This window comes from Lepidochelys kempii, chromosome 6, assembly GCF_965140265.1.
Source record: "Lepidochelys kempii isolate rLepKem1 chromosome 6, rLepKem1.hap2, whole genome shotgun sequence".
Taxonomy (NCBI): Eukaryota; Metazoa; Chordata; order Testudines; family Cheloniidae; genus Lepidochelys; species Lepidochelys kempii.
Genome location: NC_133261.1, coordinates 12,675,414 through 12,697,200, shown reverse-complemented (window position 1 = coordinate 12,697,200; position 21,787 = coordinate 12,675,414). Strand labels below are relative to the sequence as shown.

At 53.6% G+C, this 21,787-nt stretch overlaps 1 protein-coding gene across 2 annotated transcripts in view; it reads left to right on the top strand.

Annotated features, from left to right (window-relative positions):
• The first annotated feature begins 7,408 nt into the window (after positions 1 to 7,408).
• SPTB (spectrin beta, erythrocytic) overlaps positions 7,409 to 21,787 on the top strand; it is a 133,897-nt gene continuing 119,518 nt past the window's right edge. Inside the window, exon 1 of one of the 2 annotated variants that reach the window (XM_073346701.1) lies at positions 7,409 to 7,657. The gene's annotated coding sequence lies outside the window, so the exon portion shown is untranslated. The remainder of the gene's footprint in view (positions 7,658 to 21,787) is intronic. The other variant, XR_012159281.1, reaches the window with a different exon arrangement.

Below are 21,787 nucleotides of genomic sequence, written 5' to 3'. Positions count from 1 at the left end.
TAAATTAGGCTTGAATAAAGACTGGGAGTGGATGGGTCATTACACAAAGTAAAACTATTTCCCCATGCTTATTTTTCCCCCTACTGTTACTCACCCCTTCTTGTCAACTGTTGGAAATGAGCCATCCTGATTATCGCTACAAAAGGTTTACTGTTTTTTTTTCTCCTGCTGATAATAGCTCACCTTACCTGATCCCTCTCGTTACAGTGGGTACGGCAACACCCATTGTTTCATGTTCTCTGTGTATACATATCTTCCTACTGTATTTTCCACTGCATGCATCCGATGAAGTGGGTTTTAGCCCACGAAAGCTTATGCTCATATAAAATTGTTAGTCTCTAAGGTGCCACAAGTACTCCTTGTTCTTTTCTCTTAGGACTGGGAAAGACAGGGCTCAGCCCACTCAAGACTAAAGGCCTGGCCTCTCAGCTAAAGGGCAGGAAACCACTAGACCGGGGTGCGCAAAATCCGGCCCCCAGGCCAAATCCAGCCCGCCTAACATTTCTGTCTGGCCCACCATGACTAAAATTTCTGTCTGGCCTCCTTTGCCCCGTCGCAATCTCCAAGTCCAAGCTGCTAAAAGTCCAGGTAGTGCCTGCCTACTGTGGCCCCACGTGCTTGCAGAAGTGGCCAGCTGCTCTTGGCACATCTCTGCGTTCCCCTGCGTTCCCCTGCCCACCCCCAGCACCATCGTCACAGCTCCCATTGGCCAGAAAACCAGCCAATGGGAGCTGCAGAGGCAGTGCTTGCAGGTGCGGGCAGCGCACAGAGACCCACTGCCCCCCTTTCCTCAAGGGGCGTGCAGAGACGTGACAGCAGCAGCCAGCCGCAGCCACTTCTGGGAGTGGCGTGGGGCCACGGCGTGCAAGCAGCCTGCCTGAGCCCTGCTGCGCCATCAACCTGGAGCCACTGGTGGTAAGCGCCTCCCAGCCAGAGCCTGCACCTCGCACCCCCTCCTGCATCCCAAGCCTCTGCTGTAGGTCAGAGCCCCCTCCTGCACCCCAATCCCCTGCCCCAGACCGGAGCTCCCTCCTGCATCAAACTCCCTCCCAGAGCCCACACTCCTCATCCTCTCCTGTACCCCAACACTTTGAACCAGCCTGGAGCTCCCTCCCGCTCCCCCTCCATTAATATAGTAGAAATGTGTGGCCCATGACGACTTACCAAAATTCATGGAGTGGCTCTCCTATGAAAATTATTGCCCACCCCTGCACTAGACCCAGGCCTCAAATGAGGTTAATCATGAGGGAGCCAGAGGAGGAAACTGAGCAGAGAACCCCTGGCAGCACCCAGTGCCCCTCAAAGCCATGTGAGGAGCCAGTGGACATGGCCCAGAGGAACTCGGTCCAGAGATCTGATCAAAATCTGCCCTGTAATGCACTATGATATATGCTTCAAATCCCTATGGCAAGAAGAAAGCATTGTGCTCCTCTGTTTGCACAATCCATGTAACTCTGCACAGAAATGAGGGGTTCGTGATCCCTTTGGCTGCACATGCACCTCTCAGGTTGCAGTGTGGGCTGGGGCAACTGACCATAATTAATCTCTGCACCAGTCCGTACAGCTGTCTCTTACGCCGTGAAGGGCACGCAGAGCAATGAGAGAATAAACGACTCATCAGATGGCACATTTACTTTGTCATTCCTCATGTCTGCTATTATAGCTAGGGCTTGTGATTTTGACCAAGAAACACTGATAAGACAGCCCAGACACCAAAAAAATGGAATTGGTGTTTAGCCAATGTCAGAAAAACACCAAATGGCTACTCAATTTCACGCCTTCCCCACTGCACTTTGTTTCCATAGATAATGTCCTGCTCCCTGGTGTGTAGGATTTGTCTCCACGGACTTGTCTCCATGGAGCAGTAATGCGGACTACAGGGGTGTGATTTTTAAAGCACAAGGTGCTGTGCATTAGTTTCTGTGTGTAGATCCTGATGGTGTGCACTAAAGGTTCCCTAGTGCACATTAACGTAGGGCTGTTTGAAACAATACTGTGAAAACACACTAGGGAACGAAGGCAATGAATGCTAAACCAGGCGTTCGATAACAAGGATACAAAGCTTCAACTAACATGTTGGTTATTTTTATATATGGAATACAAATTGAAATACATCCTGTTTAGGCAAGAATTTTGGGACGGACCTGATAAATATTTTCTTGTTACAGAATCAAAGAGAAAGCTGCCCCCCCCCCAAAAAAAACCTCCCCATATATTTGGACATCTACACAGAACTCAGAACCTGCTGACCTTCCCCAAATGAAATGAATAAACCCCTCCAAAACAGAACCCCCAATTATGGCTAAATCACTTTTGCCAGCCTCAGAGGGCAGAGTTAAGCTTGTGGGACAGAGTTCATGTGTACTTGACCTCTCCACACACTAGTACCAGCTCCTGGCTGTAGCAAGATGTGATGACCAGTGCATGGTCAGTCAGGATGCCCTTTGATAGGGTTTCTAGGAAGACCATGGTGAAGTCAGTGGGATCCCTACCCTGTCATTACTGTCTCTGACAGTGTGTTTTTAGAAACATAGAGGCGACAATTTGATGCTCAGAGATGAGAGAATGAGAGGGCTCCTCCTAATTACATTTCAGCCCTCCCGTGTTCCCTAACGCTTCCTCAGGGGAGCTATTCCATTGAGGACTCTGGTTTGAAGAGAGCTGGCTGCCCTAATGGCTAGCAGTGCCGGGCAAAATTTTTCATCCAAAACTTTTTTTCCAACAAAACATGCAGACTGCGCGACACTGACACGTTCTGGGAATTCACATCAGCTTCGCCCATTTGTTTCAGTCGAAAAAAATCCTGAACAAGAAAAGGCTGAAAAAATTGGAACTTTTGTTTTGACATTTTCAAAATGAAACATTCTGAGTCTGAAGTTTCAAAACCTCCTTTAATTGTATTTTAAAACCATCAAAAACATGTAAAAATGACCAAAATTGAAATGAAATGTTTTGTTTGACTCAAAACAATTTTCAGTTAGCTGCATAAGAACATAGGAGCATAAGAATGGCCATACTAGATCAAACCAATGATCCATCTAGCCCAGTATCCTGGCTTCCGATAGGGGCCAGTGCCAGATGCCCCAGAGGGAATGAACAGAACAGGTAACCATCAAGTGATCCATCCCCTGTCGCTCATGCCCAGCTTCCGGCAGTCAGAGGTGAACAGCATGTGTTGCATCCCTGATCATCTTTCTTGGCTAATAGCCATTGATGGACCTATCCCCCATGAACTAATCTAGTTCTTTTTTGAACCCTGCTATAGTTTTGGCCTTCACAACATCCCCTGGCAATGAGTTCCACAGGTTGACTGTGCGTTGTGTGAAGAAATACTTCCTTTTGTTTGTTTTAAACCTGCTGCCTATTCATTTCATTGGGTGACCCATGGATCTTGTGTTATGTGAAGGGGTAAATAACATTTCCTTATTTATTTTCTGCACACCAGTTATGACTTTATAGACCTCTATGATATCCCCCACTTAGCTGTCTCTTTTTCAAGTTGAACAGTCCCAGCCTTATTAATCTTTCCTCATATGGAAGCTGTGTTCCATACCCCTAATCATTTGTACCTTTTCCAATTCCAATATATTTTTTTTTGAGATGGGACCCATTTTCAAGGTGTGGGCGTATCACAGATTTATATAGCTGCATTATGATATTTTATTATCTATCCCAGGGGCGGGCAAAATACATCCTGTGGGTCGGATCTGGTCCGCCTAACATTTCTGTCCAGCCCGCCATGACTAACATTTCTGTCCGGCCTCCTCTGCCCCCTCGTGATCTCTGAGTCCGGGCCACTAAAAGTCCCACGGTGCAGTGGGGCATTCAGGCAGGCTGCCTGGCTGCCATGGCCCCACACCGATACCGGAAGCAGCTGGTTGCTGCTGGCACGTCTCTGCGTGCTCCTGGCAGGGGGAGGCAGCTCCGCACATTGCCCTTGCCCCCAGCACTGTCCTCACAGCTCCCATTGGCCAGAAATGCAGGGGTAGTGCTTGCGGGCATGGGCAGCGTATGGAGACCCACTGTCCCCTTCCCCCCAAGGAGCTCACAGGGACATGACAGCAGCAGCCGGCCGCAGCCACTTCTGGGAACAGCATAGGGCCACGGCATGCAAGCAGCCTGCCTGAGCCCTGCTGCACCGCTGGCCGGGAGCCATCTGTGGTAAGCACCTCCCAGCCAGCGCCTGCACCTCGCACCCCCTCCTGTACCCCAACCCCCTGCCCCAGGTCAGAACGTCCTCCTACACCCAAACTCCCTCCCAGACCCTGAACCCTCTCCTGCACCCCAAACCTCTCCCCTAGGTCAGAACCCCCTTCTGCACCCCCTCCTGAACCCCAATCCCCTGCCCCAGTCCGAGCCCCCTCCTGCACCAAACTCCCTCCCAGTTTGCTGCACCCCCTCCATTAATACAGTAGAAATGCGCGGCCCGTGACAACTTACCAAAATTCGTGGAGTGGCCCCCCTGCGAAAATTATTGCCCATCCCTGATTTATCCCTTTCCTAACGGTTCCTAACAGTGTTCGCTTTTTTGACTCCTGCCGCTGCACATGGAGTGGATGTTTTCAGAGAACTATCCACACCAACTCCGAGATCTCTCTTTTGAGTGGTACCAGCTACATTGGCTGCACATTTTAAAAAAAAATTGGTTTTGGTTTGACCCAAAACATTTCCCCCACCCGCCAGGTTTTGGAATTGCCAGCAAACAGAAGAATCGTTTGTTTGCCCTGCTCTGCTAAGGAGCGCTGGCCCCCTCACGGGGTGCCTGGGTGCTGTTAATGAGCTACGTCAACACATGCTCAGCTGCAAGCGTTCCATCCCCTTCTGTTGTTGCTTGGCATGGAAACCATTGCCAGGCTAACTGCAAGCAGGGCGGTGCTGTCCAGAGGCTTTGGTCTCCATGTGTTATGGGACAGGCCTTTCCCTCCCGAGTACGAGTTGCCTTCCTGTCTCTGAGCATCGCAGGATGTTGGTTCCCTCTGCTTCAGTGACCTGACAGTTTCCCTCACTGTGAAGGTTTCCTCCGGAGAACTTGCTTCATTTTAATGACCTTTCCCCCACATGCCATTTGCATTTTACTCGGTTGCACTGTCCCCCCCCGGAGCAATGGCAGCACCAGAGCCAGAGGCGCTGCCTGGCTGCTGTTGGTGCCAATAATACACAGCTGCTGCCAGATGTTAATTAAGCAAAATCAAATCAAGCAAATTAAAACACTGGGTTTTTAAACTCCTGTCTATGTAGTTAGTCACAGTGCTTGTTTCTTAGGGGCAGTTTGACCCAGCGGTTGAAATAACGTGGATAGTTACATTCTGGCCTGGTTTTTCCTCCTGGACGACTGTCACTGAGAAAGGGACAGTGGCTCAGAGGGAGGGATGTGATGACCACTCTCTAGAGGTAGGTAACAGGATGGGTTCAGGAGGGCAGGGGACAGTTATCCTGGCAGTAATGGGTTATTGTAATCACAGGGACAATTCAGGTGTGATATTAGTGACCGCCAGGGTTACATTAGAAAAAATCTTCATCGACGAGATGCTCCACTGGTGTCAGAACTGGGACATGGGCTGTCTAGCCTAGTGGTCAGAGCCAGAATCAGGAACCAGGCCAGGTGTCAGAGCCGGACTCAGGAACCAGGGATCAAGGCACAGGTCAGGTGCAGGTCAGAAAGTCGCCCAGTTGTTCAGTCAACTTCCGGTGCCTCCTTCTGGCTGAAATAGGACAGTTGGGCCAATCAGAGGGGCCAGTCATCATCCCCTAGTGGGTGGGGCCTCTGGGAGGAGGCAGAGTTATGCTAGTCTCTCACTTTCAATTGCGCTGGGTGGTGCTGGAGGGTGAGGGCTGCCCAGGCCCTGGGTTCAAGACCCGTGGGCCCCTAGAGTGGGTGTTAATCAAAGGAGCAGCAAATGAAGTGAATGCTGCTGCGAAGAGCCAGCAGAGCGACACCGGTTTATGCCAGCTGAGGATCCGGTCCCAGGTCTCTAAGGGGAAGAGCCATGAAGGGAGCTGGGACAATCTACCAAGGCTTTATCAACAAACCAGCTGCGGAGGGTGGTTGCGGAGTCACTGTTATTAGAGATACCCGACGCTAAAGTGGACCCTCCCATACTGAGCATTTGCAGTTGGGTGTCGGGGGAATCCCTCCACACTCCGCTTGCTTGGCCCTGCTATGGTTTAGCTGAGATAGGCCATTATCTGAACTGTCCCCAGGCTCAGTGTTTTGCATCACTCGCGCTGCAGTTTATCATTTGTGCTCTAGTTTGTCCATTGTTTGATGATGTTACTTTGTATTGCACCCTTGCATGCCTAAGCTGGCAGCGAATGGCCCAGCCCTTTAACAGCGGGTGAGCAAAGTGGAATCGACAGTTATTCATACAGCACCCCCAGGCCTTATCCAAGCTCTGGCCCCTGGGTGCTAGACACTGCACAGGCATATAGGGCCAAATTTTTCATCCAGCTCAGGGCCAGATTTCCAAGGGCTCAGCACCCACTACTGGGGGGAAAGGTGATCAGAAGGGCTCAGCACGTGACTTGCTGGGCTTTTCTGAGCATCTGGATCTTGGTGCCTTTTGAAAATCCTGGCCCTAGTTATCCATGGACCCTGTCCCCAAATGTTTTCAGATTTGCAGCTGTCCCAGATGTCTGGCCCTTGGGAAGCTTTTCAAGTGCTTGGACTCAAGCTCTCACTTCCAGCCTGTGTTGTATTGGGTTAGTTCAGCCCTTCCATAGGCAGGCAGGGCTGGAGGCACAGGACCCAGTTCTCTTCTTGCAGCTACAGCCAATGTGGGAATGCCTGGGTCAGGGTCAGCCTGGATTTAAAGAGACACAGGGTCATTTTAGACTCAAAGAGGTAGGTTTTGGAAAAAGTCTTGGGCAAATGGATGCATCCTCCTGGTGGCCAATCTCCCCCCCACACAGCCTCCGGTCAGAGCCAGGGAAGCTGGCATGCAGACTCACCTGCGGAAGGCCTGGATGTAAAAGTGGCCAAGCAGAGGATGATTAAACCCCCTCACTCCTAGTACCCAGAGGTGGCACAACTGCCAGGTGCCACTTGGCCATGCCAGCTCCCCTGTGCCCGCCAAGCTGGGGGTGAGGTTCCCTAGGTGGGATCCCCCTGCCCCCTTCCCCAGCTCTTGCCCCCTCAGCCAGGCTGGTGCAGGACCTGACTCCTGGCTCTGGCCCACCTGGGTGGCTGGGATGCCCAGCAGGGTGCTGCCAGGGCAGAGCGCAGAGGCGGGCCCTGATTCCACCCAGCCTGCAAGCAGCGGCGGCACCAGCATCGTCTCCCCCCACCCCCACCCCACGCAGGGCCAGCCCCGCCGCACCGCGCTGGGTGTGGCCGAGCCCTGGTGCGGGCCTGCTGGCTCCGGCGCCGCTGCTGGGCATCGCCCCGTGCCCGCTGCTGGCGCTGGCCTGGGGGCCCGCTGTGCTGCATTGCGGGGCGGGCGCCTCCTCCCCCGCCCTCCCCTGGAGGCAGCGGGACTATCTGGGCCGGGCAGCAGCGCTGTCCTTGCAGGAATGTCCCTGCTCGCCCAGATAATGTTATTTATATCGCTGGGCTGGGCGGCTCCGCTCGGCGCTCCCAGCGCTGCCCCAGCCCCGCCGCGCCTCCGCCTCGCCGCTGCCCGGCACTCCGCGCTGCTGCCGCTGCCCCTGCCCTGGACAGGTGAGTCCGCGCCGGCCGTGAGTTGCGCGGGGATGGACCTGGGGCGCACGGAGGGGAAGGGGTCCGGATCCGGGGCGCACGGGGGGGAAGGGGTCCGGACCCGGGGCGCACGGAGGGGAAGGGGTCCGGATCCGGGCCGCACGGGGGGGAAGGAGTCCGGATCCGGGGCGCACGGAGGGAGAAAGTGTCTGGATCCGGGGCGCACGGAGGGGAAGGGGTCCGGACCCGGGGCGCACGGAGGGGAAGGGATCCGGATCCGGGGCGCACGGAGGGAGAAAGTGTCCGGATCCGGAGCGCAGGGAGGGGAAGGGGTCCGGATCCGGGGCGCACGGAGGGAGAAAGTGTCCGGATCCGGAGCGCAGGGAGGGGAAGGGGTCCGGATCCGGGGCGCACGCAGGGTGGGGGGATGGTGCAAGGGAGGAGGTTGCAGGGGCGCAGAGAGAAGGGACAGAACTGGGAGAGACCCCTCCCCAACACACACACCCCTCTCTGGACACCGACCCAGCCCTCTGTGCTGGCGGGGCTGCTGTGCCGCATGGAGCCGGGGCGCTGCGTGGAGTGATGCGCCCTGGAGAAGCCTATTTATAGCGTGGACTTGGAGACAGTTTCCTGGCAAGCCTCTGGAAGGTGTGCGGGTGGGGGGTTGTTTCAGTCTCTCCATGCCCCTCCTGGCTGGTCCCCCCAGCGCCGCCGGAGGGACTCCTGGGGGGAGCTGGATGAGGGTCCCTTTCTCCTTGCTCTACTGGGGCGCTAAAAAGCCAATCCACGGTGTTTCTCTGTGTCCTGGGGTCAGGGATTCTCTCCCAGGAGATCCCCAAGTGTCAGCGTCTCTGGAAAGATCTGGTACAGAAAGAGCAAAGTTCGGGTCTGTGTGTGCTCCTGCCTGAGCATGCCCTAAATCCCTTGTCCCCAAGGGATTTATTATTTAGATTGCAAGTCCTTTGAGGCAGGGACTACCCAGTTTGTCCTGTGTTTGTTCAAAACCTACAGCATTGGGGCCCAAGTCCATGACCAGGGCTCCTGGGCCCTACCATAGTGCAAACAAATAAACAAGGAGAGGAAAAGTGGCTGGAGGCAGGCGTCTGGATGCCAGGGCGACGGCACTTTGTGTTTTGCGTTGCTCGCGCTGCAGTTTATCATTTGTGCTCTAGTTTGTCCATTGTTTGATGATGTTACTTTGTATTGTGAACAGCCAGCCGGTCCAGATCCCATGTCGGTAGTTGCAGCATAAGGACAAGCTGGATAAATTGGATGGGGGAGTGGGTGATGGAGCGTTTCCTCTGGGGGTCTCTGGCTTGAATCTAGTCTGTGTTGTTAAGGAGCCACTGCCATTGTCTGATGAGTGGGTCTGGGTTCAGGTGCCTAGAGCCCAAGCCAGCCCCCACTGCTGGCACCTCTAGCAGGAGTCAGCATGCAGCTCCCTGCCAGCACAGGACAGTTCCTTTTGGAGTGTATCCCGGTGCTTGCTCCCATCTTTCATGAGTCTCAAGTGATGGGAACTTCCGCCTTTCCCTGGGGAAGGCCAGCGACCGAGGGGAAGCGTCCTCCTGGCCTTAGAAGTGGCACTTCCCCCAGGGCTGTGGTGTGGCAGGGGCCGTTTGGTGGACCCCGTGATGGCAGTGCTGGTGTCTGGTGCTCTCAGGCCAGTTTCTTGCACTTTGAAAGTGAGTGAAACTGCCTGGGTTGCGTGTGCAGTGCCTGGTCAGAGCCCTGGGCAGAGAAAGCTGCCTTCACCCAGCTGAGCCTGGCTTCCCCACTAGTCCAGCTAGCCTTGGCCCATCCTTCCTGTACCATTTAGTCCTCCCACCAGCCAGAGTTCTCTTCCCCATTCCATTCACACCCCTGGGGTTTTGTCTCGCAAGCTGTGTCTGCTGCCACTGTGGGGCCTGAAACTGACAAGAGCCAGGAGGGGCTGGCTGGCTGCCCCCTGTCATTTCTTTGGTCATTTTAAATGTAGTAGCACCTCGGGTTGCACCTTCCTGCATGTGCAGGTGTGAGCCAGAGAGCACCCCTCTCTGCCCCCCAGTCTGTTCATTGAGTGAAGCCGGGTATCATGACGGAGCATCGACAGGCCACAGAATTAGGAATTCAAAAGTTCTGTTTCCTGAAGCAATGCTAACTCGGCCCCCATTTCACAAAGTGATCACATCTCAGTCCCTGAGCACCTCTGATCCCAGCCCCAACATTGGCTTCTTTTCTGTGGTTAATGTATAGAAATACGACATGCAAACCCTCAGGTGGAAGGCTTGATGCCATGTCTTGGCTTCGGACAGCTGTCCTGACACTGAGTTTGATGGGGGTTGTCCTCTTGATGCATTTTCATTGCTAAGTGTATGATCCAAGTGAGTGGTCCGCTCTTTCACTCTTCTGGACATTGTCAAAATGTGCCAATGGAGTCCCCTGTGCTTTTTAGGGCCTGCCCTGCGCATTGTCTGTGCCTGAGAGGGCTGCCAAGGTTCAGAGCTTGAAAAGAAAATATCTGACATTGTGTCCTCCCTGAGTTAAGGCTTCAGAATGTCTGGGCAGAGCTGGCATGGGGGGGTCCGCTCCGTGTGCAGCGGTTTTGTAGGCTTTGTGAGAGAGGCTGGGTGGCCCCGTAGCTAGGGGCACTCAGCTTGGACATGGGACCACCTGGATTTTGCTTCCTGCCCCTCTGCAAACTCCCTGTGTGATGTCAGCTTGTCTCTTTGTCCCTCTGTTCCCCCTCATGGAGGTGTGTGAAGAGAAGCACACAGAGATTGGGAGCTGCTCAGACACTGTGATGATGGGGACCAGGTCACCTATGGAGACAATGAGCTTTTTGAGGCAAAGGCCCCCTTTTGTTCTGCGTCTGCAGCGCCTTGTCCAATGGGGGCCTGGGCTGCGGCTGGGGCACCGAGGCGCTGCCCGCACACGGTGAGAGAGAAAGAGTGCCGGGTGGCCTAGCGCCTCAGCGGTGGTGGCAATGGCTGTGTGTGCTGTGCTGTCACGAGCTGTTCTCCCTCTGCTCCTTCAGCAAGTGTCCCAGGCTGGCCTGGCATCACTCTACTCCTGTTCTGGCTTGGCTCTTTGGTTACGCTCTTTGCCATGATCTGAAAGCCTGGACGGCCATAGCCTGTCCATAATGCCGAGCCCCTCTCAGCTAGTACCCTTGCCTAAGGCAGGCAGGGTTGCCTAGTGGATATAGCATGGGGTTGGGGTTCAGGAGACCTGGGTTCTAGTCCCAGTTCTGTCACTGCCCTGTGGGGTGGCCTTGAGCAAGTCACTTAATCTCCCCTTGCCTCAGTTTCTCCATCTGTAAAAGAGGCAGAATGCTAGGATGAGATCCCCTGACAGCAAGTGCTGTGTAAGAGAGAGCTAGGATTATTGTTTACCCTATTCCAGCTTCTGGGCCTCCCAGGGGTCCCATCTGCATTGACCCTGCCACTAAACCTTTCGAAGAAGCACCCCGCCCACAGCCTCGGCAGGTGGCCTGTTGCTGCCTCGTTAATATCTCTGATTACTGAAAGCAAAACACTAGGAAGCCTCCAATTTGCACACGAAGGCTACGTCTACACTTTGGCTCTCTACATGCCAAAGCAGTGCTGCCCCCAGCTAGACTCATACTTTTAGCAGCATGGTGGCCCAGTGCCTCTCCACTGCCAGGGTGTTTCCCCACCGCAGTGAAAGGCTCCGGCACTGGCTGGGAGGGAGCAAACAAAGGCTCCGTCAGCTCCCCACTGCTGGAGCCTTTCCCCACTGCCTACCCTTGCCGGACCCTTTCCCTGCAGCGTGGGCTCTGCACGCCGCCATGAGCGTCGCCATAGCCTTAGCTGAGAGGTGACCCAGTATTTCTATTACTGGCCCTCTTGTCTCAGCTTGTCCCACGGTGTTGTACACCTCACAGTCCCACCTTGCAGTGTGACGTCAGCTCTTCGGGTGTAGGGCCTGTCTATTTCTGGGTGGCCCAGCTGTGGCCGGGAGTCAGATCTGCCTGCTGGCTCTTTAATTACAAGGCCGGATACCTGAGCTTCCTTCCAATCCTGACTGGAGCCTCTGGGGGCTGCTGTGAGAGGAACAAAGTTAATTCTCTGACCCCAGATGTCCAACCAAGCAGCAAGCCGGTCCCTAGCCCCAGTCAGAGGCGGGAGAGGAAGGTGGTGGTAGGGCTCTTCTGAGCTCTGCCCACAAAAGGGGCCCCACTCACATGAGTCAGGACAGGGTTGTGTTGCTGCTGGGCTCCCTCTCTCTGGAACTGGGATGAGCCCTGCCCGGGCTCCCTGATTGGCAAAAAAAAACCCCAGTGCTGGCACGTCCTGAAGGCCATGCACGTTTGGCACCCAGGAGCCGTGGTACGGAGTGAGCCGGGCAGAGCTGCAGCCCCTTCCCTTCCTTTCTGACAGGCGCCGTGCTCTGGTTGACAGTGATGACATCCCCTCACCCCGAAGAACGGGGCAGTTCACACCTCTGCGAGCAATGGTCCCAGGCTCTCTGCGGACTCGGGGCTGGTTGCCCCCCGACACCTTTCGGAGATATTTGTTTTCAAAACCATAACGGCTAAAGACTGACTTTGTTTTGAAATGAAACAGAGATTCTGGAAATTGGGTCCTGCTACAGCATGGAGATTGTTTCTGTGCAAACTTCCCCTCTCCTCCGGGCCTAACTTCCCCAGAGCTTCTCTGGTTCTGAAAGAAGTCAGCGAAGCTGCAGAAAGTAGAAAGATGGCATCAGATGCATTAGGGTGACCAGATGTCCCGATTTTATAGGGACAGTCCCGATTTTTGTGTCATTTTCTTATATAGGCACCTATTGTGCCCCACCTCCTGTCCCAATTTTTCACACTTGCTGTCTGGTCACCCTAAGATGCATTGACCCTCAAATTCTTAGAGGCTTTAGAAGTTAGATGCTAAAGTGAACATGCAGAGTTTTGTCCAAACCGACCTGCCTTTTCCCTTGCTACAGATGGTTTATCTCCCCCTTCAGCAAATCTAAATAATAACGCGTAGCACTCTCCAGCATGATAATCTTCAAAAGGATTTCCAGACACTCCCTGATCCTGGGGTGGCCCTGAGCGAATGATGGGGGATTAGCTTCTTGATTCCTATAATGTTGTTTTCACGGGGCAGCCTCTCACCTCAGCAATTGACACCCGTTAATTAAAAGGAGACCCCCCCTCCCCCAGACCCAGCACTGTGAGAGATGGAGGGGACACAGGAGTGACAGTGTATGTTTCCATGCAGCACCCTGTGGGGTGGTCTGAAAATTCACAGTGATCAAACACAGCATGAGCTCAGTGTTGACCATGTTTTTGATCGCCCTTTAGTAAATTGGGTGACCAGGAAATTTGGTTTTCCTATATAATCATCTGAGATTAGCTTGATGGAAGTCACCCAAGTGGCTCAGTGACTGGGTGGGCACAGACTCCTGCGATACCTAATGGAGGGGCGCTCTTTCCGTTGTTGTTCTCAGAAGCAGGTGTCTCAACTTATGTCTAGACATGAAAGCTCTGTGACTTTTTCTGAGCAAGGGTTTGTTCCGTTGGTTGCAGTGAGTCTGATCTGCCCATAAGTGCCGGCTCTCTGGTTACTAGGCTGGATATCTTGCTGTTCAGCCAGCCCCCAAGTGTCGATTACCATGGAGAATTCCTGCCCTTACACCTCATGCGCCGCATTAAGACACATACCCAATGAGCTGGCAATGCTCCAAACGGAAACAGCAGTCACATGTCATACTCTGCCCCTCCATCCCCTGACACCATCTCTCAGACCCTGCCTTGATTTCCCACCCTCCGCGCTTCACTTCTGTGTTGAAAATAGGCCAGATTCTCCAGTCGCTCTGGTGCTCTGAAGCTTTGTGCAGTTCCCCAACGTTTAAAGTATTTCTTTGGCATGGTCTCAGGCACCAGCATGATTTCTGGTTCTTGTTGTTTTAGCCTGTTACTATCTTACTATGTTCCTATCTAGCAGGCAGGTCTATCTAGCATAGGTGTTTATGTGGCCCCCATTGCTGGAATGTCTGTGTTAACAGATTTAGCCTTGTGTCACGGAGTCACAGGATCTGGTCTATGCTCCAGCCAGTCACCCATCCCCTGGGAGTGACCCTTTAGTGTACCAGGTCCCACGCAGCTCCGCAGGGGCAGGCCCATGGCCTCCACCCCTCCAACACTGGGCCATCAGCACCAGCAATCCCTGACTCTCTCAGGGGCTCCCGAATCCAACCTCACCAGCTCTCTGCAGGAGGCGTGTACTGTGTCCCTTCAGGTGCAATGCTCCCCTGAGTATGTATTTACAGTGACACCGGCAGCCTTTGCATAACAAGGCAATCCTTGAGTCATAGCCATTAGCCCTTTCCCCAAACCAGTACCCTGGCAAGCCAGGACTCCATCTCTGGCTCCCTCTCTTGTCCCTTTGTTCACACAGGAGAGACCCTGAGTCCCCAGGAGCAGCCCCTTTCCCCATCACCTGACTCCTTTCCCCCTTGTTCTCCAGCTCCGTTCTCACATCCCACCTGCCCAGGATTTCAGTGAATTGCTCAGGCCTTGGGGTGTCTCTTTGTCAGGGTCTTGATTTGTCTTCTTTAACGGGCCAGACAGGGAGGCGACACCACCCGCCTCTGTCTCTTGTTCTGCCCTGAGAGCAGTTCTAATCCTTTTCCCCCCACCCTGGGTAGCCATGCAAGGCGTAGGAGGAAACTGAGGCAAGCATCAGCATCATTAAAACGTTACAAACAACTCCCTCTTGAAGAAAAGGAGGACTTGTGGCACCTTAGAGACTAACCAATTTATTTGAGCATGAGCTTTCGTGAGCTACAGCTCACTTCATCGGATGCATACCGTGGAAACCTCCCTCTTGGTTACACCTCACAACACCTGGGGAGGGGAGGTGTACCCACACAGGCCCTGAAGGGGTTAATGGGGGCCTGAGAGGCCTGTTAAGTCCAGGCTTCACTGAGGGTGGAGCCCAGCTGGGGAGGAGCTGGGTGGGGATAAAGCCAGGAAGTTTGCAGCAGAGTGGGAGGGGGTCCAGAGGGTCAGCAAGGAGTCTGAGGGAGCAGACCTTAGTTGCCAGCCCAGAGTAGAGGAAGGGCCTGCATTCCCCTCCCAGCCACCAAGGAAGGTGGGATGAAGCCCCTGAGATAAGGGTTGTGAGGACCACAGAGCCCAGAGATGGAGGGAAGACCTTCTGCAAGACCCCAGGACTATAGCTGGGTTGGACTCTCTGTTACCCCGGAAGTTGTGGACTAAAGCATGACCAGACCGGAGGGCCAAGTGGCAGGAAGAGAGACCACTGCAGTGATGGAGTGACTGTGGGCAGGGGGACCATCCAGGGATACCCTGCTGTGCCACCTCTGGCTATGGGGATGCGCACTTGCAGTGAGTAGACCCTTTGACCGGATTTCACATAGATTGTAAGCGCCTGGGAGCAGGGCCCATCTTGTTTGTCCAGCACCTGGCACAGGCCTGGGCTCCTAAGTGCTATGGTAATACACCAATTACACTAATAATAAGGGTAATACAGATGGGAAACTGAGGCACAGAGAGGCTAAGTGACCTGACCAAGGTTACACAGGAAGTTTGTGGCAGAGTAGGGACTTGAAATGAGGTCTCAAGTCCTGGGCTAGTGCCTGAACCACTGCCTTGGAAAAGGCAAGTTTAAGAGTGGGCTGCAGTGCTGCCAGCTCACATAGGTTTTTTTCCATGCCTCTCACAATATCTGGCACTGTCATAAAGCACCAGCTGCTGGAGTCAGGTAAGAATCTTTCATCCTTTGAAAACGGTAAGTTTCTAGACCAGGGGTGGGTAAACTACGGCCCGGGGGCCATGTCCGGCCCTTCAGACATTTTAATCCGACCCTCGAGCTCCCATTGTGGAGCAGGGTCCAGGGCTTTCCCCGCTCTGGTGCTCCAGCTGGGGAGTGGGCTCAGGGGCTTGCTTCGCTCTGTGTGGCTCCCGGAAGCAGTTGGATGTCCCCCCTCCAGCTCCTACACATAGGGGCAGCCAGGGGGCTCCGCATGCTGCCCCACCCCAAGCGCTGCCTCTGCAGCTCCCATTGGCTGGGAACTGTAGCCAATGGGAGCTTCAGAGGCTGCACCTGCAGACGGGGCAGCGCACAGAGCTGCCTGGCCGCGCCTCTGTATAGGAGCTGGAGGGGGGACATGTCGCTGCTTCCGGGAGCTGCTTGAGGTAAGCGCCACCTGGAGCCTGTACCCCTGGCCCACTCCTGCGCCCCAACCCCCTGCCCCAGCCCTGATCCCCCTCCCACCCTCCTGCACCCCCACCCCCTCATCCCCAACCCCACCCAGAGCCCGCATCCCAACCACCTGCTCCAGCCCAGAGCCTCCTCCCACATCTTGAACTCCTCATTTCTGGCCCTACCCCAGAGCCTGCACCTCCAGCCGGAGCCTTCACCCCCTCCCACACCCCAACTCCCCATTTCGTGAGCATTCATGGCCCGCCATACAATTTCCATACCCAGATGTCACTCTCGGGTCAAAAAGTTTGCCCACCCCTGCTCTAGACCATGTGGTTGCAGAGAAAAATTTGAAAAGCTGGCCCCTTGAGGCTCTGAAATCTGGAAGGCAAAGGAAGACAACCTCGTGGATTGTTTGGGGGAGAAAATCAGATGTTTTTAAAGAGGATTGTATTTTGGGGGGAGCCTGCATGCTGAGCCCTGACCGGCGAGGCTTGGCAAGGCAGAGGAGGGCTGTGGCATGGGGACACTTCTCCGAAGGGAGCAGAGATTATACTCTGGTTTATGTCGCTGAGATCCATTTTTAGCCTGTGGCATGTCAGTGTGTGCTTACGTCCTGTGGATTAATTGACATGGGAGGCTCACTGCAGCTGGTCCCTGCTCTCAGGATGTGCCCAGTGTTGGCTAGACGGCCAGGACACCTTTGGGCGTTGGCTTCTGGGAAGTCTGGAAAAGGTTTGTTTCTTTATTTGCGTCCCCACAGCACCCTCCCAAAGAAGAAAGCTAGATCCCACGGACTCTGCTGTCCTGTGCTTCTGGGCTGGGCTGCTGTCTGGGCAGAGGCTTGAGGATTGTGGGGATGGACTGGCAGGTGGATCGAGTCCCCTTGGGCACAGGGAGAGCAGGACACCCGGAAGCCTGGTTCATTCCTAGAGCGCTAGGACAGAGTCAGTGCGTGCAGGACGGCCACGTCTGCCCTCTCGGGGGAGCCGCTGATGCTACTTACATCGGTGGAGACGCGTCCCAGTTGTTGAACGATGCAGCAGCCCCTTGCTCCCCTTATCCGTAGGCAGGGTGCTGAGCCTGAGGACACGGATACAGGCTCTGCCTGTTACAACAGGGCTCTTCTCTGCTGAGGACCGTGCAACTTCCAGCAGCACTAAACGTGGGGTGGCTCTTCACCACTCGCCTCTCCTGGCGTGGTGATTCGCTGCCCCCACCCAGGTGGCAGCTGGAGAAGGAGTGGCACTGCCCGTCAGCTCACACTCACGCTTATCGCTTGTTCCTGCCGGCCCTCGGGCCGACCTTGAGGCTGCCGCGTGGAAGCGCAGCGCCCCGTTGGGCCCGTGCCGACGGGATGCATGTGTCCACGTGCCGGCGGTGAGGATCGCCATGCCTGGTGCTCCCTCACCACTGCCAGCCCTGGGGGCTAGCGTCACTGGGCAGGGGCAGCGGACAGATTAACAAGCATTTTCTGTCCTTGGGATGGGCTGTGCCATGGGGACCGTCGTTCCCAATGCGGCACGGGGGGGGAGTGCAGCCAGGAGTGCCCGGAATAAGTCCCATGTCTCTGACCCAGCCATGGGTGTGAGCGTGACTCTCCCGGTTACACTATTGCCAAGGGGTACCCCTTCTCTGGCACTGCAAGTTGGGAGCTGGGCGTGCTGCAGGGAGTGCCCCCCGTGGAGACGGGGAGCAGGTGAAATCCAGCCCGGTCATTATGGGGAGAGCAGCGGCTGGGATCTCGAGCCCTTTACCAGCAGGGTCTGTCCCACCCAGTGTGCCCTGCTCTGGAGAGCACAGCCTCTGTTGACACCGTCCCCCCCCCTCCCCTGGACAGTGTGTGCCAGCCTGCGGGGAGGGAGGCGTGGGAAGAGCTGTGAGAAGCTGCCCACCTTTTGACCCTGCTCCTGCAGCAGCCAGCGTGAGCCACGCGCGTAGGCAGGGCTGCCGGCCTGAGCGCCTGACCCGGCCCCGCTCGGCAGCGCCCCCGGCCCATAGACCCAGCCCCGAATGCTCACACCCAGGGCAGCCTGTAGCAGGGAGTGGGGGGGCAATACCCCATGAGAGCCAGAACCCAGCAGTAGCTAGCACATGTGTGTGCCCATCCTTACCCTGCACATCCCCCAACACCCTCCCACACCCCATGTTCTGGCAAGATCCTGGTTACATGTGTGTGAGACTCTCTCATGTGTGTGTGTGTGTGTGAGAGAGAGATTCTCTCATGTGTATGTCAGAGACTCGTGTGTGTGTGACACTCGTGTGTGACTCATGTATGTGTGTGTGAGAGACACTCGTGTGTGAGGCTTGTGTGTGTGTATATGAGAGAGACACTCGTGTGTGTGTGTGAGAGAGAGAGACATTTGGGTGTGTGTGTATATGAGAGAGACACTCGTGTGTGTGTGTGTGAGAGAGACATTTGGGTGTGTGTGTATATGAGAGAGACACTCGTGTGTGTGTGTGAGAGAGAGAGACATTTGGGTGTGTGTGTATATGAGAGAGACACTCGTGTGTGTGTGTGTGAGAGAGAGACATTTGGGTGTGTGTGTATATGAGAGAGACACTCGTGTGTGTGTGTGTGAGAGAGACATTTGGGTGTGTGTGTATATGAGAGAGACACTCGTGTGTGTGTGTGAGAGAGAGAGACATTTGGGTGTGTGTGTATATGAGAGAGACACTCGTGTGTGTGTGTGTGAGAGAGAGACATTTGGGGGTGTGTGTATATGAGAGAGACACTCGTGTGTGTGTGTGAGAGAGAGAGACATTTGGGTGTGTGTGTATATGAGAGAGACACTCGTGTGTGTGTGTGAGAGAGAGATATTTGGGTGCGTGTGTATATGAGAGAGACACTCGTGTGTGTGTGTGTGAGTGTGTGAGAGAGACACACTTGTGTAAAAATAAAAGGAGGACTTGTGGCACCTTAGAGACTAACCAATTTATTTGAGCATAAGCTTTCGTGAGCTGCAGCTCACTTCATCCGATGTTACTCTGAAACCTGACACACTTGTGTGTGTGTGTGTCTCATCCATTCCCAGTAGGAGCTGGTTTCCCGTGGGGCCTGCCTGCTACATGACCTCTCATTGTTTCCTGCCTCAACTCTGCATTCCCCGATTTCCGCCCCCCTCAGTTCAAGGCCTGGCTGACTCAGTGTGGATCAGACCCAGAACAAGCCCATGGAAGGGTCTGCAATGCGGCGGGGCGGGGGGTGGTGTGTGTGTGTGTTTCCTTTCCTGTAACTTCCTTGAGTCCGGAAAGCTGGAGCCCAGCCAGTTGACCGCGCTGGGCAGGCCAGGGCATTGGGCAAAGTGCTGGCCCTGTGGGCCCCCAGGCTTGCGTTGTGGAGAGCAGCGGGCGGCAGCTCCTGCCCTGGACCGTCTCCGGCCTCCGCGGGGCGGAGGGAGTGGAGACAGTGGCAGCCAAAAGCTGTCATTGGCTTCCCAGAGCCTGTCCTTGCCCCACTCCCAGGCCCCAGCACTGTCGCATCTCTGCGTCACTTGGGCCTCCAGCTGCTCCGAACGTGGTTCTGGGGGAGGTAGGCAGAGCTGTGGCTGTGGGGAACATGACTTTGCTGGGGCTAAGTTACTCTTCGTTTCTCCTCCCTGTCAGAGCGTCTCCGCTGGCTCAGGCTTGTGTCGAGGACAGGGCACTGGCTGAGGCTGCCAGCTCCCAAAATAAGACCCCCCAGCAGCTGTGGAGCCAAGAGACACTTATGGTTCCCCAGCCGAAGGCTGAGCACAGACAAAACCAGGCTGAGTGTATCTTGTAACAGTGGGACTGGGCTGGGGGCTAATTGCAGACACTCCCCATTGGCCACCGTGCAGGTCCATTGGCTTTCAATGGGGCGGGGACACCTACGTCCCCTGGGTGTTTCTATTAGTTATACCCACAGTCCTGATTGGCATCAGAGCCTCACTGTGCTGGGCATTGTGCCAACACACCCGTGGGATCTCACTCTTCAAGACACCCAGCGTACAATGGCATGGCCAGGGTAGGAAACACTGACACAAATTCTCACGTTTTTGCTAGCTGGTTTGTTTTGCAATTTCGTAGATTCCAAGGTCAGAAGAGCCCAGTGTGATCATCTAGTCTGACCTCCTGTCTAACACAGGCCAGAGAACTGCCCCCAAATAATCCCTAGAGCAGAGCTTTTAGAAAAACATTCAGTCGTGATTTAAATATGGTCATCGATAGAGAATCCACCACGACACTTGGTCAATTGTTCCAAAGGTTCACTGTTCACCTTCACTGTTAAAAATGTACACCTTATTTCCAGTCTGAATTTGTTTAACTTCAGCTTCCAGACACTGGATCATGTTAGACCTTTCCCTGCTAGATTATCAAATATTTCTTCTCCGTGTGGGTACTTATAGCCTGTGACCATGTCAGCCCTTAACTTTCTCTTTGTTAAGCTAATAGATGGAGCTCCTTGCGTCTATTGCTGTAAGGCAGGTTTTCTCTCTAATCCATTAATCATTCTCATGGCTCTTCTCTGAACCCTCTCCAATTTATCAACATCCTTCTGGAATTGCAGACACCAGAACTGGACAAAGGATTCCAGCAGTGGTCGCACCAGAGTCAAATACAGAGGTTCTCTACTCCTACTCAAGATTCCCCTGTTTATGCATCCAAGATCACATTAGCCCTTTTGGCCACAGCATCGCAGGAGTTCATGTTCAGCTGATTATCCACCATGACCCCTAAACCTGAAGAAGAGCTCTGTATGGCTCACAAGCTTTTCTCTCACCAAAAGAAGTTGATCCTATAACAGATAATATTACCTCACCCACCTTGTCTCATGTTAATTTTTATCATTTTAGTTTTTTCATCAAAATGTTACGTGGTACCAAGTCTAAGTTACCGAAGTCTAAGTGTATTACCTCAGTACTGTTACCTTTATCAACCAAACTTGTAATCTCATCGAAAAAAGACATCACGTTAGTTTGGCAGGTTCTGTCTTCCATACATCCATGCTCACTGGCATTATTACATTACTTTCCTTTAATTCTCTATTAATCAAGGCCCATATCAGCCGCTCCGTTATCTTCCCCAGAATTGATGTCTGGCTGGAAGACCTATAATTACCTGGATCGTGCTATTTACCCTTTTTAAGCATCAGCAGAACATTAGCTTTCTTCCAGACTTCTAGAACCTCCCCAGCATTACAAAACTTATTGAAAATCAACACTTACAGCTCCTCAGCCAACAACTCTTGGGTGCAAGTTATCTGGACCTGCTGATTTCAAGATGTCTAGCTTTCATAGCCACTGTTTAACGTACTCGTGGAATGGAAAAAATGTCATCATCATCATATGATGGTTTTTCCCCAAATACAGATATTTATTGAACACTTCTGCCTTTTCTGCATTATAATTTATGATTCTACTATTTCCATCTAGTAATGGATCAATACCATTGTTAGGATTATTTTTGTTCCTATTACCTTAAAAAATTCCTTTTTATTGTCCTTAACTCTGATGGTCATAAATTTCTAAACATAACGTAAGAACGGCCCTACTGGGTCAAACCACTGGTCCATCTAGCCCCGTATCCTGTTTTCTGACAGTGGCCAGTGCCAGATGCTTCATAAGAAATGAACAAAACAGGGCAATTTATCCAGTGCTTTGTTCCCTGTCATCCAGTCCCAGCCTCTGGCAGTCAGAAGTTTAAGGACACCCAGAGCCTGGGGTTGTGTCCCTGACCATCTTGGCCAATAGCCATTGACGGATCTATCCTCCATGAACTGATCTCATTCTTTTTTGAACCCAGTTGTAGTTTTGGCCTTCATGACATCCCCTGGCAACAAGTTTCACAGGTTGACTGTGTGTTGGGTGAAGAAATACTTCCTTTCGTTTGTTTAAACCTGCTGCCTATTAATTTCATTGGATGACCCCTAGTTCTTGTGTTATATGAAAGGGTAAGACTTCCTTATTCACTTTCTCCATACCAGTCATGATTTTATAGACCTCTATAATATCTCCCCTTA